Raw genomic sequence first — 14,772 nt, forward strand, 5'->3', positions numbered from 1 at the left:
TACAGCCCTCTGACTGGAAAGGAAAAGGTCAACAGAGCATTTGTTTTTATAACAAACTGATGGTTACCTCTACTATGCCGCACCAGATTAAAAAACTAAATACAACAATCTCCATAAGCAAAACCACTCAAAACAATACAAAGTGACTTCACGGTTCAGGTCGCTGATAACGGGCTGACGTTTTCCAGCTCAAGGTCACCAGCTGAATTTGAGTTCGCTCTCGACGTAACTCAAAGTCATTAAAACCTGCTGTTCAAAACGCACTCTTGGCCTCTCCACAGTCCCTATGTGGTCTGGAGCCCACACACGTCCAAAAAGCAAACAGCATCTCAGCTGGTGCTGCTGGGACCTGGCTGATGTGCTAGGTGGGACCGAGGGCCAGGCAGGCTGAAGAAGCCCACTCTACTTCTGGGCATGAAACGCTGTGGCTACAGGCACCCCGGCCAGCAGTGCTGCTGTGCTGCTGTGCTTTTTCCTACGGAGCATTTATTGCCTGCATCCCAAGCCAGCAAAGCTGTAGTGGAGGAAAGAGTAAGGCCCTTCACAAGGTGGCAGGCAGAGTCAGGCCCTTGAACCCTTTGTCTGACTTCAGCTGCAACCCCAATCCAAGCCCAAGGGGGGGTCTCAGCACCATCCATTTGTAATTACGATTACACTACTATGCGCTGTAGACAGTAAATAACATTTGCCAGCACTGAGGTTTCTGTCATCTTCTCACAGAGCTTTTGAAGCTAAGTCATGCTGCTAAAATAGTCTGCAGTCCTAAACTACTCCAGATTAATTGAAACAGATTTGCACTGACATTTCTTGTAGTTGTATTAGCTATGGCTACATGCAGTCAAAACGAGTTATTAATAAGGAGTAAAAAAAGTAAAAAAAAAATATATATATATATATTTTTTTTTTCAAAACATCACCAGCAACTGTTTTGAATCTAATGGAATTAATGCTCACATAAAAGAATTGAAAAAGATAGGCAAGTAAGTCTCAAACCCTACGCTTGCTCTTAATTACTCCACTTATTTTTTTTGGAAGAAGTGAGAAAAATGTCTGCAGAACTGTATACTCAATAGGGCATGAATAATGAAAATATCTCTATACATCTTGCAATCTCCTGTAACAATGCTTGTAGAAAAAGAGTACATTATTAAGCATTGTGGCAAATGTGCAGGGCATTTACATTTCTGGTGGTGTTTTGTGTGTCTTCTCCCCCCAACCCCCCCTAGATTTATCTATTTAGTTAGTTGTGATCAAAATTATTTGCAGTACTTGTGGGTGCAGAATTATTCTTGCTATTGTCTCAGTTTTTACACATGGAAAGATAGAGATTGTCATGAGGGAAAATCAGACACTGGTTTTAGCAGCAAGGACTTGATTTATTATTGCTTCAAACAAGTTTCATGCATTAAAGATCCCTGTACAGAACATGACATGTTCTTTCTTTAAAAACAGCTACACACTTTAGGACAAGTGACATGATCCAAATGGTCTCGGCTGACGTTGATGGCTATTCTAATGCAGCACAGGAATGTCTCCCTGACTCAACGTGTTTAACATTTTTTCAAGCAGAGATGAGAAGAATAAAGGAAAAAAAGTCAGTTAAAATGAAATATCTGTTCTGCAAAAAATCCAGTCTTCATCTCACTTTCTGTGTTTACTGCCATCCCTCAGGCTAAAGAAAGCATTTCTACATACACAGAAAACTCCCTTTTATTCAGATGTGAATTTCAGCATTTAATAGTTATCTGTTGAGGGTTACATCTGAAACCCATGGACCTGAATGGAAACATTCCAACATCTTCACTAGCCATTGGATCAGGTAGGTACAGACATATTAATTACAGGAAACAAATTACAAAGTAACCCTATGGAAGCAAAAACAAAAGCAGATGTTTTTATGGGGAGAAAGAAGGAGGGAACAAAAGAGGAAGACTGGAAGAGCCAAAGGGTATCATACCAGGTACTGATAACATGGTATTTTAAATTGCTTTAACACAATTCATTTTGAGAAAATCCTAAGGCACTTCACGTACTTACATGAACATGTAAATACATTTTTAGTTCCTAATGTAGTTCAAATCTTTTACAGTTAACTGCCCCCAAATCAGGCAATTATGTAAAGATTAGTGAAATAATTAACAAGCTTGATTTTTTCATGTATAAAATACATGAACATGTCATTTTCACCATCTTTTTATCCTCTATATGGAAGAGTCTTCTTTCCTTATGAGGCATATCATTGTCCTACTACTACAGGAAAGATTTGATGAAGTCTTTTTTAGGACCCCACCAAAATAAAATGAAGGGTGACTGCAAAGATGGATGAACAGTGATCTGACATATTCCTTTTTCATGGGACAAAGCAGCACCAGCTACAATTTCATCAGTGATGCTCTCACATCAGTATAACATGAAGACAAGAGCAGTTGTATTATTCTGGATTTATATACATATACGTGGGCAGAACAAACCTCTACCTGTCAGTTTCCAAGGAGTCATAGACAACTTGGTCTGTCATTCCTCATCACTACTTACACCAACTTCTCTCCTGCTTCTCTCTTACCCTGTCTTGTTATGACCCTCTCAAGGCTCCAATTTTCCCTATACCCCACTGCACATCAAATCCTTTCATGAACATGATAGGTTCCTCTGTTCGCTTGCACAAATTCCAGCTACAGAAACTGTTTGCTTAGGACTTCCATCTCCACTTCTTCACCATTTCCACTTCCAGAAGAGCAGACTATCTATCTCAAAACACAGTAGTGCAAACTATCAGGGATAATGCATGAACGCAGTCAGCCAAGCTATGTACACTGAACCAAGGAGATGGCCCACCGCCTAAAGCAGTCATTTTCAGCACTGGGTTCAGCTCTGAAGTGCCCAGCCCAGGCAATCACCGCGGCAGGGAGGCCAGTATCAACCACCACACATTCACCTGGTCTGCAAGGAAACGATGCACCCTGAAATGTGCTCATGCCCCAGCGAATAAAGTCCAGTGAATTAAATAGGAACATCACCAGTCCCCTCAACGTACAAAACAACATGTTGACAATATATCAGTCCATCTTAAACACAGGAGATTTTACCTTGATTTTTTTCTATCCTTGCACAGACAACCTCTGCTAAGGCCCACATCCTTTAAAAGGCTAATCACAACACAAAAAGTAAAAGCACCCAAACAGCACCTCCAGTATTACCCCAATAATTGTCCAAGCCCATGCTGAAACATAGGCCTACTTTTAAAGTTAGTGGCAACGACAAAACCCTGTAACTTCTCCCTTCCTTTTTTCCTTTTTCCTTTTTTTTTTTTTTTTAAAGCCAAACTATTTGCCGCTTTTTTGTGATGACATTTGTTTCACAAGACACTGTGATAAAGCTCAGGAGAAGAACTGCTGCACACAGCACATGTGGTACACATACTGGTACAAGAGAAAAGGTATTGGAATAACTGATTTTCTTTTAGCATTCCTCTGAGCTTATTAAAATTTTGCTAGAATCTTTTGGGGGTGAATGAAAGAGTAGATAGGCCACAGATTAACAGTATTTACATGTGATTCTAGGAAGAAGAATGAAGATGTTGTAGGTGCAGAACAGCAGTACCTTTGAGAGGAAGCATAACACCCTGTAGTTTCTACATTCGAACATATTTTAACGCAACAGAATTTTGAGAACACAGGTAGAAGTGTGAAAGCACTTGAGAGGATAACCACAATATATCTCCAGTCTGCAAGAACCTTAACCTTTCCTACACAGAGCCTGTGATATCTTCCCAAGTAAAACACGTTGGCATCCAAATTCCCTCCGAAGTCACAACAGGTGTTTTTTTCTGACTAGCTGAGTGTGATGCTACTGAACTTGGCCACCTAGTATCTCTTTAAAGCCAGGAGAGAGAGGCAGGAACTTACAGGGTTGAATTTCTCTCCTCTAAAGAAGCCATCCAAAACAAGCAAGATGAATCGTACCCTAGAAGGCTTCATTTCTCTCCATCAGCTATAAAGAGAGTCGAGGATGAGGAGCTCAGATATAGAAGTTTACACTTCAGATGTCTAAAGTTAGGTGAAATGAATCTCATCGTAGGAGTTTTTCCAAGGACTTGAAAGAGGAGAGGATTTCATCAAAGGGCTATTTCAAGATAACTGTCAGAGTCAAAAAAAGAAATAATTCACTTAGCTATGGCTGACTAGAAGTTGGGCAAGTTTCTCTTTAGCACAATTGTTTTAAACACCACTTTCAGAGTTACCTCAATCCATCTGTTTGTAACAACAGCATAAAGTGGGTCAGAATAGAAGATAAATACAAGCATTTTTCCTTTCTGTTCTTAATTCTACAAGTGAGTGATTCTAGGATCCCATTCGTAGTCACTTAGCCTGTCTGCGTCTCCAGCAGTCTGTTTGTAAAAGCAAAGGCAACAATGTTTATATGTTTTATTGGGACTTCACCAACTATACGCTTTTAAAACTATCTAGATTCTTTGATATGAGGATTACATATACTTCTCACTTTTTCTTTCTGCAGTTCCCTGACATACTTCTAAGCAAGGTTCTAGCTGGACAAATTATCTAAATTATTCTATCTTTTCAAAGAAAGGTAAAGAGGGAGGTTATTCCCCCCATTTATATTTGTTGTTGAGCTACACTGAGCTTTAAGAATACCTTTTTATTAATCACACAGTGTCTACTTCGCTCAGTGAAGCTCACTGTGAATGTTAACTAGAAGCCTTGCATGCAACTGTCCAGCTGCTATTAGCAATTACGTAGCAAGACTGAGACTGAAGACTAAAAGCATAGAGTAAAGCAAAGTACTTTTACAAAAATGTACAGGGGTAGTTTCTTTCATGTAAGAATTGGATTAAACATAACCAAAGATATTTATCCAGGTGTGGTTAGATTCCGTCTGTACTAGATTATATGGACATTTATTAATATAGTTTAAAATGCATTTTTATACAGAGTGTGCTAGAGATTGATGTGCCAACACAATACATATTCTCTACTCTTCTATTTCCTGTCTTGACATTTCTTTGACTACTGTCAGGCCAACACTTGCATCTCGAGAGAAAGAAATAAAAATGTCATGCATGGAAAAGGATCCTCTACTTACTTGTCTCATTGTTCTATTACTGTATCTACTGTGGCCAATACACCATAGCAGCAGGAAGCCAGGTAGGTGCAGTTCTGCGTGTAGCTGAAGTGATGTTTGTGTGTCAACATTACAGTCAATACAGTTTAGGCAAGAAGACTGAGACCAGGTAGACAAACTGCCTGACCAGCTCTCTCAAAATTTCTTGCCTATCGTGATCTTCTTTTACCTCTCTTTGCATTTCTCTCACAGATAGGTTTCAACATGCCTAATGGAATATATATTTATGAGGATGAAGAGCCAGTAATTTGGCAGACACATAAAACCAGAAATTAGTTCAGGCCTGAGAAGAGAATGGCAAAAGAGAATTCCCTAAGGAAGGTTAAAAGAATAGATATGGCACAAAAGAGATGTTATGTTAAAAGCAGTAAGGGTCCATTTCACCAAAATTACAGGTACACTTGGACAGCTTAGCATTGTTTGGACAGTATAAGACAAGTATGTGCAGACACATAACTGGACAAAATAGTATTTTCCTGTATTACCAAACTGATGTAGAATAATTATAGAAATCAGAAAATCACAAAAATTTGATGTAGAAAAAAACATTACATTAATATACAGTAATCCTGTCTCAAAAATAAAGGCTCAAATACAATTCAAGGACTATCTCTTGGTCGAGGAACTGTTTTCTTTCCTGCATATGGCAGGTAATTTTTAATGAGACCCTTTATTGAAGTCCCAGCTTGAGGAATCAAGAGAGGTCCAGTGGACCAGATTTCACTTGTCTTTGCAAAAATCCAAAGTACCCCACTAATTATATATTAAAAAAAAAAAAAAAAAAAAAAAAAAAAAAGTATGCAAATTTCACAACAAACCTGGTTCCAAACATGTTCCAAACATGATAGAAATGAGATTGAAAATCAACAGTAGTCAACAATATCAGTATTTCTGTCAGCATCCAACAAGATTTAAAAGTTTTTCATGCCTTCAGCGGCAACAATGCTGTTTTAGGTGTAACAGTACGCTGGAATACTTTACCTAATGTCCAATTCTATAGGTGTGAATAATCATGAAAGTGAACATCTGTTTATTCACATTGAAAAAACAACATAATCATGTCACTGACCTTGGTGGATTCACCTCCCTTTAGATTTCCAGTGAACTCAGTTAAATTGTTCTGTGGCCAAGAATATTGCATCAGCCTTAGCATAAAGTTTTTCTGGTATCCTAAAAACTGTGAAGTCATAGCAGAACATGATCTAGGTGATTTTTTTATGCAATTTAAGAAAAGTACAGTTGAATCTCTGCCTCATGCTTGCAAACTGCTTACTTGTGAAAATTACAGCAATTGCCACAGACACAAACTAATACCATGAGAGAACTAAGTTTTAAGATAGCCAAACTCATTTAGGAAAAGAAGTTGGAGCACTCCCAGGCCTTTAGGAATGAATCTACTACTGCATGCCTTTATGACATGTTTGAAGCATTCAATGCTTGGGAGAGAAAAAAAAAAGAAAAAAAAAAGAAAAAAAAAAAGATTAAAAATATTGAAGTGTTCTGTGAAGATATTAGGCTTTCATTTCCTTTTGACTGGCTACAAATTGTCAGACTGTTCAAACCCCTGACACCATACCAATCCCAAATGCCTAAATGACACTCATCAAATAATTTCCTAACGAAATGTATTAGAAACCACTTAGAAAAAAAACATATCTGTTTAATTTCCCAGAACAGACTAGAGGCTTAATTTTGTTCTCAGCTACACTGGAGTAATTCTAGAATAACTTAATTGATGACAATGAATTACTCAGATTCTCACAGCAGCATATCTGGAAGGTGAATTTAGCGGTGAGCACAACAGATTAAGAGCACTAAAAGGCATAAGATTCGAGCCCCACATCCATATGAGTTAGAGCTGCTGTCTTACTTCCTTTGGGAGTGGAGAGTGTTGGGTTTGAACACCGGCCACTGACACATATTTTTCCTGCAATTTGATGGGTTTGTGGGTACCATATACAGATATCCAGCTACAAATACTTAGTAGCCCCAAAGTACAGCAGTGCTGGGATAGAGGACAAGGCAGTCTGGAGAACCTCACAAGATTCCCTGACAGCTGCTCTTCCAGCAACATGAGCAGGGCACAGATTGCAGCTCAGCCTGCATGTTAAGTGAGTTCTTAGTCCATTGTCACTGTTATTATGCAGGGGTAAATATGAGATGTCTAGGCAGGCAAGCTTTATAATACAGTGACAAATCAAAAGACCAGCCTCTAATGACATAACATTTGCAGGAGAAAGAAAAAATTAAAATAAAAAATTAACAGTATCACTTCTCTTCCTTGTACAAGACAAACAAAGAGAACAAAAGGTTCAATACGTCATTGCCAGATCAGCACTGGTCATAGACGCATTTGTTTTCAAAGTATCCAATCATTTTCCCTTTGGAAAATATGGTTACAGATCAATTAAAAATCATAAAAGATGTCTATCTGTTGGAAAGGATAAACACACAATATAGTTTCTGCTAATCTAGCTGGATAAAGCAGTGCAAAAATAATAGATATATTTATATAGGATTAGATATCATTTTCTGTAGCATGGTATAGTCTTTATCTTTGGAGCACATCTGAAAATACTGAAAAAGTCCTGTGCAGAAGGCACTCCAGTAGGGAACTGACTGTGAATCCAGTCTGTCCTTCATTTCATATGAACATTCAAGTAATAAAAAACTCATTTATACATTCTGTTTCTCTGTCCTTGGCCATGTCTCTCATACATGACCATACAAACAAAAACTGTTTGAAAGACCTATGCCAGGACACGCTCTGTTTGTCTCAAGAAATCCTTTATTGTTCATGTTTTGTCCTACCAGTTAGGAAGTTAAGGACCCTGTGTCATTCATATATGTTTTCAGTTGCACAAGGTCTGTTAATATATTTCTAAATCTATTCTGCTTCTATTTCTAGAAGACCCCAAACCTGCCATACCTGGCTTTTTCCCACTCAGAAGTTCACCGTCTACATCTTAAAATTTGGAGAAGTGCAGAGGGCAAACCAAGTTGCTATAGCAGACTAGGAAGCAGAATAAAGTCTAATATTTTCAGCTGAAAGAGCCAATGACACCATGTTATGGAAAGCATTCCTTAGAGCAAAAGACAGCAAGTTATGGAACTGTCTTGGATGGTTCACTGCATAAACAGGATTTACTTAACTAGTAGTAATAGAAGGAGAAGATCCATAGTATTTTTTCCCCAGTTTGGACTGGAACAAAAAGACAAATTATTGCATAGATCCAAGACAAGACACCAGTATTATCTCACAAAATACATTAGATGATCAAGAAATAACTTCTGTAAGAGGAAAATAAACAGAAAAGCTACTCTACCTTTTTTTTCAGAAGCAATGATATTAATTGCTGTGAATAGCACACACATTTAGACAGGACATTCTGAAAGGACTTAAGGTCTTCCTCATTATATAGACTATAGCCCACTACAGAGATCACTTTGCAGAGGCTTTATTTCTCTTTTAAAGCTGCAGACACCATTTCTGTGACCATTCACCATTCATTGTGAAGGTGAACCTTCACAATCATAAGGCTGGAGCGGCTACAGCAACAGTTCATTTGGAAGAACTTTATTACAAAAGCTTGTATGGTATGTTATCTGCCATTTTCTAGATCCTAACAGTAGGAAATGAAATTTTTTCATCAGCAGGACACCCACCTGCTACTCACAGTCCACCTTGAAGAACTTCTTCGTTGGTGTAATAAAAATCCCTGAGCTAGTCAGCGGTCTGAACTCTTTTCTCCATCTGCTAGATTTCTTGTCTCAGGCACAAGCTCTCATTTGAAAATCCCATATTCTCTCTGTAATAAAAGTAATAACTTCCTTTGCACATGCAAGCAATAGTTTCCTTTGCACATGTGGATTATAAGTCTGAAAAAAAATTAAACAAAAGTACCTTGGGGGGGAAACAATAAGGGTAAATGCAAGTTAATGGAAGCAGTCAGAGCTGGAAAAATAAGGGACACTATGAAACACTTTCTGACACAGGTGCTTGCCCAGCCAGGAACCCATTAGCACCTTGTCACAAAAGCCCCCAGGCACACAAAAATATGAATTTGGAAGTCACAGAGACCAATGGGCATACCCAATTAAGTGACCAATGAAAAGCTGTCATCTCCTCTCCTTTGGAAAACTGCCAGAAATGACTGGTGGGGAGGAAAAGGTAATTTGGAAATACCTCAACTTCTAATGTTTACTGGCGGGGGGGGGGGGGGGGGGGGGGGGGGGGGTGGAAGTGTGGGAGAGGGAGAGAGTGTTTTGTAGGGATATCTCCATTAATTTTATGAGACAAACCTCCAGCCTAGCAATGACTGCTGATTTATCAGGATCTAGGGGCAAATGCACCAAACATCTCCTGACATTTGCATACAGAGCAAGCTACAAAGTGTCTGCCAAAGAACCAACAGCTCTACCTTCACTGTATCCACCACCAGGGGTTGCAGCATCCCCTAACTCACTTCCTCTGCATCAGCTACAGTTACCTGACTGTGTTTTCTTTACCCCAGTTTCTCTGTTCTTCTACTTCAGCCACTCCTCAACAAATCCAGAGTCCTCCACCTTCAACTCCAAAGCTCCACAACAGGATGAAGACTACTTCTGTCAAGCTTGACATGTAGTGAGCTTAAACCTTTAGTCTAACTAAAAATATGCTCAGCTACGTTTCTGAATTCAAACCTTTGGTTTTAGCTCATAACCTTTGCCTTCAACACCCATTCAAGATCTGTTTAAATCTTGGTTATCTTTTCTAGGGTTCTACTAGGAATCCATCCATACACAACTGCATAACATAATCCTTTAATTACGAAAAAGAAAAAAGCCTGCATAAGAAATCACACACCCACTTTTACCAGTGCACCTCTCCCCACCCTGGTCATCTTGATTTCCCACCCTTAGATGGGAAACTGTTTCTTATTATCTTGGAGCAACATTGTCCTCACTGCTGACCAGAACCCTGTTGTATTAGATATTGCGTAAGTACCATAAAATAAGACAGTCCTCGATTTGAAGAGCTTTTGGTGAGCTTGCCCTGGTGAGGACTCCTCTAGCATTTGCTGCCTAAGACACATCTCTGAAACCTCTCTGCTGTTTTCCATGCAGTAAACAGGGGGAAGCCTCAAGAGAAAACATACATCTAAAAGTAAATCTCAAATGCACTTAGAAGCAAAGATTTCAAAGCAAAAGCTGGACAATCCCAGTGATTTTCACAGGATCAACAATTTCTTCCCCTACTTTGTGCATCACACACTGACCATGAAGCACCAAAAGACTTGAAAAATAGATCTGACAAGCACTTGGAAATAGCCCTGTTTTCAAGGCTTAAAAGAATCAAGGGGCTGAATCTTATAGTCACACAAACCAGAAATGAATGCGAAGAGTCACTTGCCATTATGCTGCTGTAAAACACGTATGCACCTAAGATGCTGTGCTTGCTTCAGTGGGATAACTTCAGTAACACGTGCAGATTGACATGCAAATATACCTCTTGAAATTGCACCAAGAGAAGTGGAGAGGGAAAGACAATCTTGATTAAAATTTTTTGAAGGACGCTACTATGAGGTGCTTAGTTACGATCAGCTCAACATAAATTATCTTATAACCCATTTCCAGTGAGAATGCAATATGAGCTAAATTTTACACTGATTTAAAGCTCATGAAGGCTTCACTGAAAACCCTGACTGTTTCACAAGTCCAGCTCCATACAGAGTTTAGGTTTGTTTTCTTTCATTAAACATGTTAGATTGTGCATTAGGGGTGGAAGGTTAACGAAATAGTAAGGACTTTAAGAAAAATGTATCATCCCATGTAAGGAGAAGAGTATGCTCCTTTGCAAATTTCTGAACCTGTGTTCATCTTGCTATGAACCAACTCAAACAACATCATTTCAAAGGCAATGACATAAATTTCGAAAAGGAATACAATAATAACAATTATGTCTGAATTATTTGTCTTATATTCTCAGATGCTTGATTCCTGTTTTCAGAAAAAAAGAACAAGCCTCTGCCTGCATGAAACCCCTGTTTCACCTGGCTGCTGGGAAGAGCAGGCGTTGGCCTACCTAAGACAGCAGTGAAAAATGCATTTTTCTTTTCCTGTTCTAACCCACCTCAGAGGCACTGTGAAATCTGCTGTTTAAAAAAAAAAAAAAAAAAAAAAAGGCACAGAGTCTAACAAGAGTCCACACTCTGGTCATAGTTGCAGCATATAGCTAGCAAAGCAGCAGAAATTTTGATTTATTGGTGTAAATGAGATCAGAGTCTAATCTTGGAGCTGCAACTGTATGCCAAAATGAGCAACTTGCACAATTGATCGTTAAAGTTCTATCCTGTCAAAACCACAGTCACAATATCATGATTTGGATTTTTGAAGATACTTGGGGTTTGATTTTTTTGTTTGTTTGTTTTGATTATTACATGTCATTAATCTGTTCAGACATTATCTTCCTTTAATTTTGCTTGTTGCTTTTAATAGTGTATTTTGAGATATCGGCAAAGTATCTCGCTCCTTTAGTATTAGCTCCACTCATGCAACCCTTAGAGCTCAAAGACTTGTGTGATTAATAGCTCTGCCAGCAATTCCTATTTAAAAACTATTCCTATTTTATCTCTTTTTGCTCTGTCCCTGATTTTCCTTTATTCTCTGCTCCATGCAGAATACCCACTGGCAGTATCTTCATGCAGCCCCAAACTCTGTAACTTTATTTCGCACTGCTCCTTTTCGCTGTGTCTTACGGCCCTGTCGATTTTGTTTGACTAGATAATAACCAAGCAACTTGAAAGTGCAATCCTACAAGAAGCTGAGTGCCAGCTACTGATGTAAGCTGAAACCAGTAATTTAGCACCTTTGAAAGAGCTCAGCACCTTGCAGGATCGTATCAATCTGTTTCAGCTTGCTAAGCTATGATTTGCCCATGCCCCTATTTCTCAATTGGAAGTCAGCGTTACCATTCAGTCGTGGATTTTGAGAAAACAGAGAAAGGTATTTAAACAAGATCATACATGATCTGTCACAGAGCAGACAGCACAGTTTCTGTACTGCAAGCATTTCAACTGAGCATTGGAAGAGTAAGTTACACTCTCAAAATTATTCTGTCATCCCCATGACAATTTAATTATTTTTTTTCTTTCTTTCTTTTTTTTTTTTTTTTTTTTTTTTTTTAAATCTAGTGTTTCTCGACTCTGTTTAGGTAGCAATGTCTCGTCAATATCTCATTCAGGTGTAGCAGGGAAGAGTCTAACAACCCTGGGCTGGCAGCCAAGCTCGCCTGTGACTGACGCTCGCTTAACTGAGCAAAGATTTGCTCTGCTCCGAGCAAGAGCCCAGCTGCAGCGGCAGCAGCGGTGACAGCGAGGGTGCAGGCTGAATCCTAACAGCACTGCGTCCAGCTTCTGCTCAGGCAACTGGAACCAGCGCTGAGACAGAATGCTAAGAGGCTTCAGCCTCTTGCTGCTCCCTAACTTACCTCTCCAAGAAAACCTGGCATTTTTAGGGTGGTTACATCACTAATCCGGGCAGGATTTTAAGCTGAATGAAAGAATTTAAATGTTGGAGGAGGAGGAAAGAGAAGTGAGGCACAGAAGAGAGGAGGTGGAGAGGAACGAATTGCTTAGAATACATTTTTAAAAATACATTCTTGCCAGTAAATGATAGAAATAAATCAGCAGTATGAAGTCACTGGTAGCTGGACTTAAAACAGAGTTTATGACCATTTGCTAAGGGGCCAACATAAAACATAAGCAAAACTAATAAAAATATAGCTTCAACTAGCAATGATAATGTTAAGCTACCAGAACTAATTCTTTGATTTAAATAAAATTACACTTCTCCAAACAGACTACAGGCAAGTTTAACTAAAAAACTCTGCCCCAAACATTTTACTGTCTAACTAGCTTGTGATCAAGGAGGGTAGAGGAAACAAAAATACGTAAGTGAATTCTGTGCTTGGTTCCCACTGAGCTGTAGAAATATGTGGATATCTAAACCTTCTGGCCTTACTTGAAAAACAATTTTCCATAGAAAGCAACTCTAGAATTACAGCTTTTGTGTAAGCAATTCCATGATAATCAACGATTCCCACCCTTTGCGCACCCACATACAATCTCTCATTTATTTTTGTATTTTACTGTTTTAAGCTTGGGTTACTTTTCACTGACTAGAGATAATTAGTAGAGCTGAAACACCCTGATGGATCCTTCAGTTTAAACTGAGGTAGGCTAGAGAGCTGTAGAAGGTAAGTCAAACTTGGCCTTCCGCAGATGATTTCATCACATTCAGACAATGTTGGAATTTAGTGTCTGATGCTTGTCATTTCTGTCTTAAGAGAAGCTGCCAATTACAACTCCATTTATCAAACACATTAGGAAGGTACTGGTCAAAGAGCACACCTTTTACATATACAGTGGCCCAATGCTGGGTTTCATGTGCCAGAAACACTGGCCCAAGCTGTGAACAGTAAAGCTAACCTAGCCTGTGGACTGAGATAACCCCTTACAATTTTCATCATTTAAAATCTGGGTTTGCATTTCAATTAGATTACAAGTGAAATCCATTTGGTCATGTCAATCTACAGACAACACAGCTTGATCATAAAAATCATCACAGAGATAAGTACAATTGGCAATCTCAATAGCAGGCAAAGATGCTCTAAATTAGAAATGTGTGGGCGGGTTATGCATCTCTACTATCTCTCTTCAGTAATCCATCCTCTCAAGTTTTTTGTTTGTTTGTTTTTGTTATTCTTAAGGGAATATGCGAATATGGCCCTGGGCAGTCTGTTCTAGGTGGCCCTGCTTGGGCAGGAGTTGGACCAGATGACCTCTGGAAGTCCCTGCCAACCTCACAGAGTTTGCAATACTATGAAAAATATAAAAGAAAAACAGTCCAACTAAGGTATACTGAGAAATAAACAGCAGAAATTAGCAAGAAAAGCAGGAGTGGCAGTGAGTCCTCATAGAAAGGCTTTACAACCTACAGATGCTTAAGAGATCCCACTACCAGATCTGTGCTTTGTCTTTCAGGAGACAGAAAGCCCAAGATCACCAAAAGACTGGCACCATTAGTATCAAAATGGCTTTTCTTCCCTTCCTCTCTCAGGGATTTTTTGAACCTGGATCTTATAATTGAAAGCCAGTGGATTAAGCATAACACATCAAACCCCTGTTAACACCCAGCCTCCCGCAAGGCTGAATCCTAACAACTCTGTTTTCTGCCTACAGTATGTGCAAGCAAGTGGAACCACCACATGCACTGCATGCTAAAGGCCACAGCCTTTGTCTTCTCCAAGTTCTGTCTATTTCAGAGGCTAACATGCTGCAATTAGTCTAATTAATGTGAAACAATGAGCTGTGTTACCACTTATCAAATTGATTGTTCCCCTATCAAAACAAAACAGGCTGGCTTTTTGATGTAATTTCAAGAGATGATTTGAAATGTCATGTTGCTGCAAGCCAATTACCTTATGACTGGAGTCACGGTCAACAGAATACATAATTAGCACGAGTTTGGGAAGGCTGCTTACTGCTAGTATGCTAATTAACTGTCTTTTGTCATAAAACAAAAAGGTTGTAGCTAGGGTTGTGAAATAGGTCTTTTTTATTTACATTTCTTTGCGCTTATCAATGTGAGGCA

At 39.0% G+C, this 14,772-nt stretch overlaps 1 protein-coding gene across 11 annotated transcripts in view; it reads right to left on the reverse strand.

The window, feature by feature from the left end:
- The window catches only part of ESRRG (estrogen related receptor gamma), a 402,038-nt gene that overhangs the window by 197,609 nt on the left and 189,657 nt on the right, over positions 1-14,772 (reverse strand). The window contains exon 1 of one of the 11 annotated variants that reach the window (XM_082756549.1): positions 8,806-8,827. The exons of the other annotated variants lie outside the window; for them this stretch is intronic. The gene's annotated coding sequence lies outside the window, so the exon portion shown is untranslated. Of the gene's footprint in view, positions 1-8,805; positions 8,828-14,772 lie in introns of those variants that run through there. 11 annotated transcript variants of the gene reach the window in all.

This window comes from Aythya marila, assembly GCF_965140915.1.
Source record: "Aythya marila genome assembly, chromosome: 3".
NCBI lineage: Eukaryota > Metazoa > Chordata > Aves > Anseriformes > Anatidae > Aythya > Aythya marila.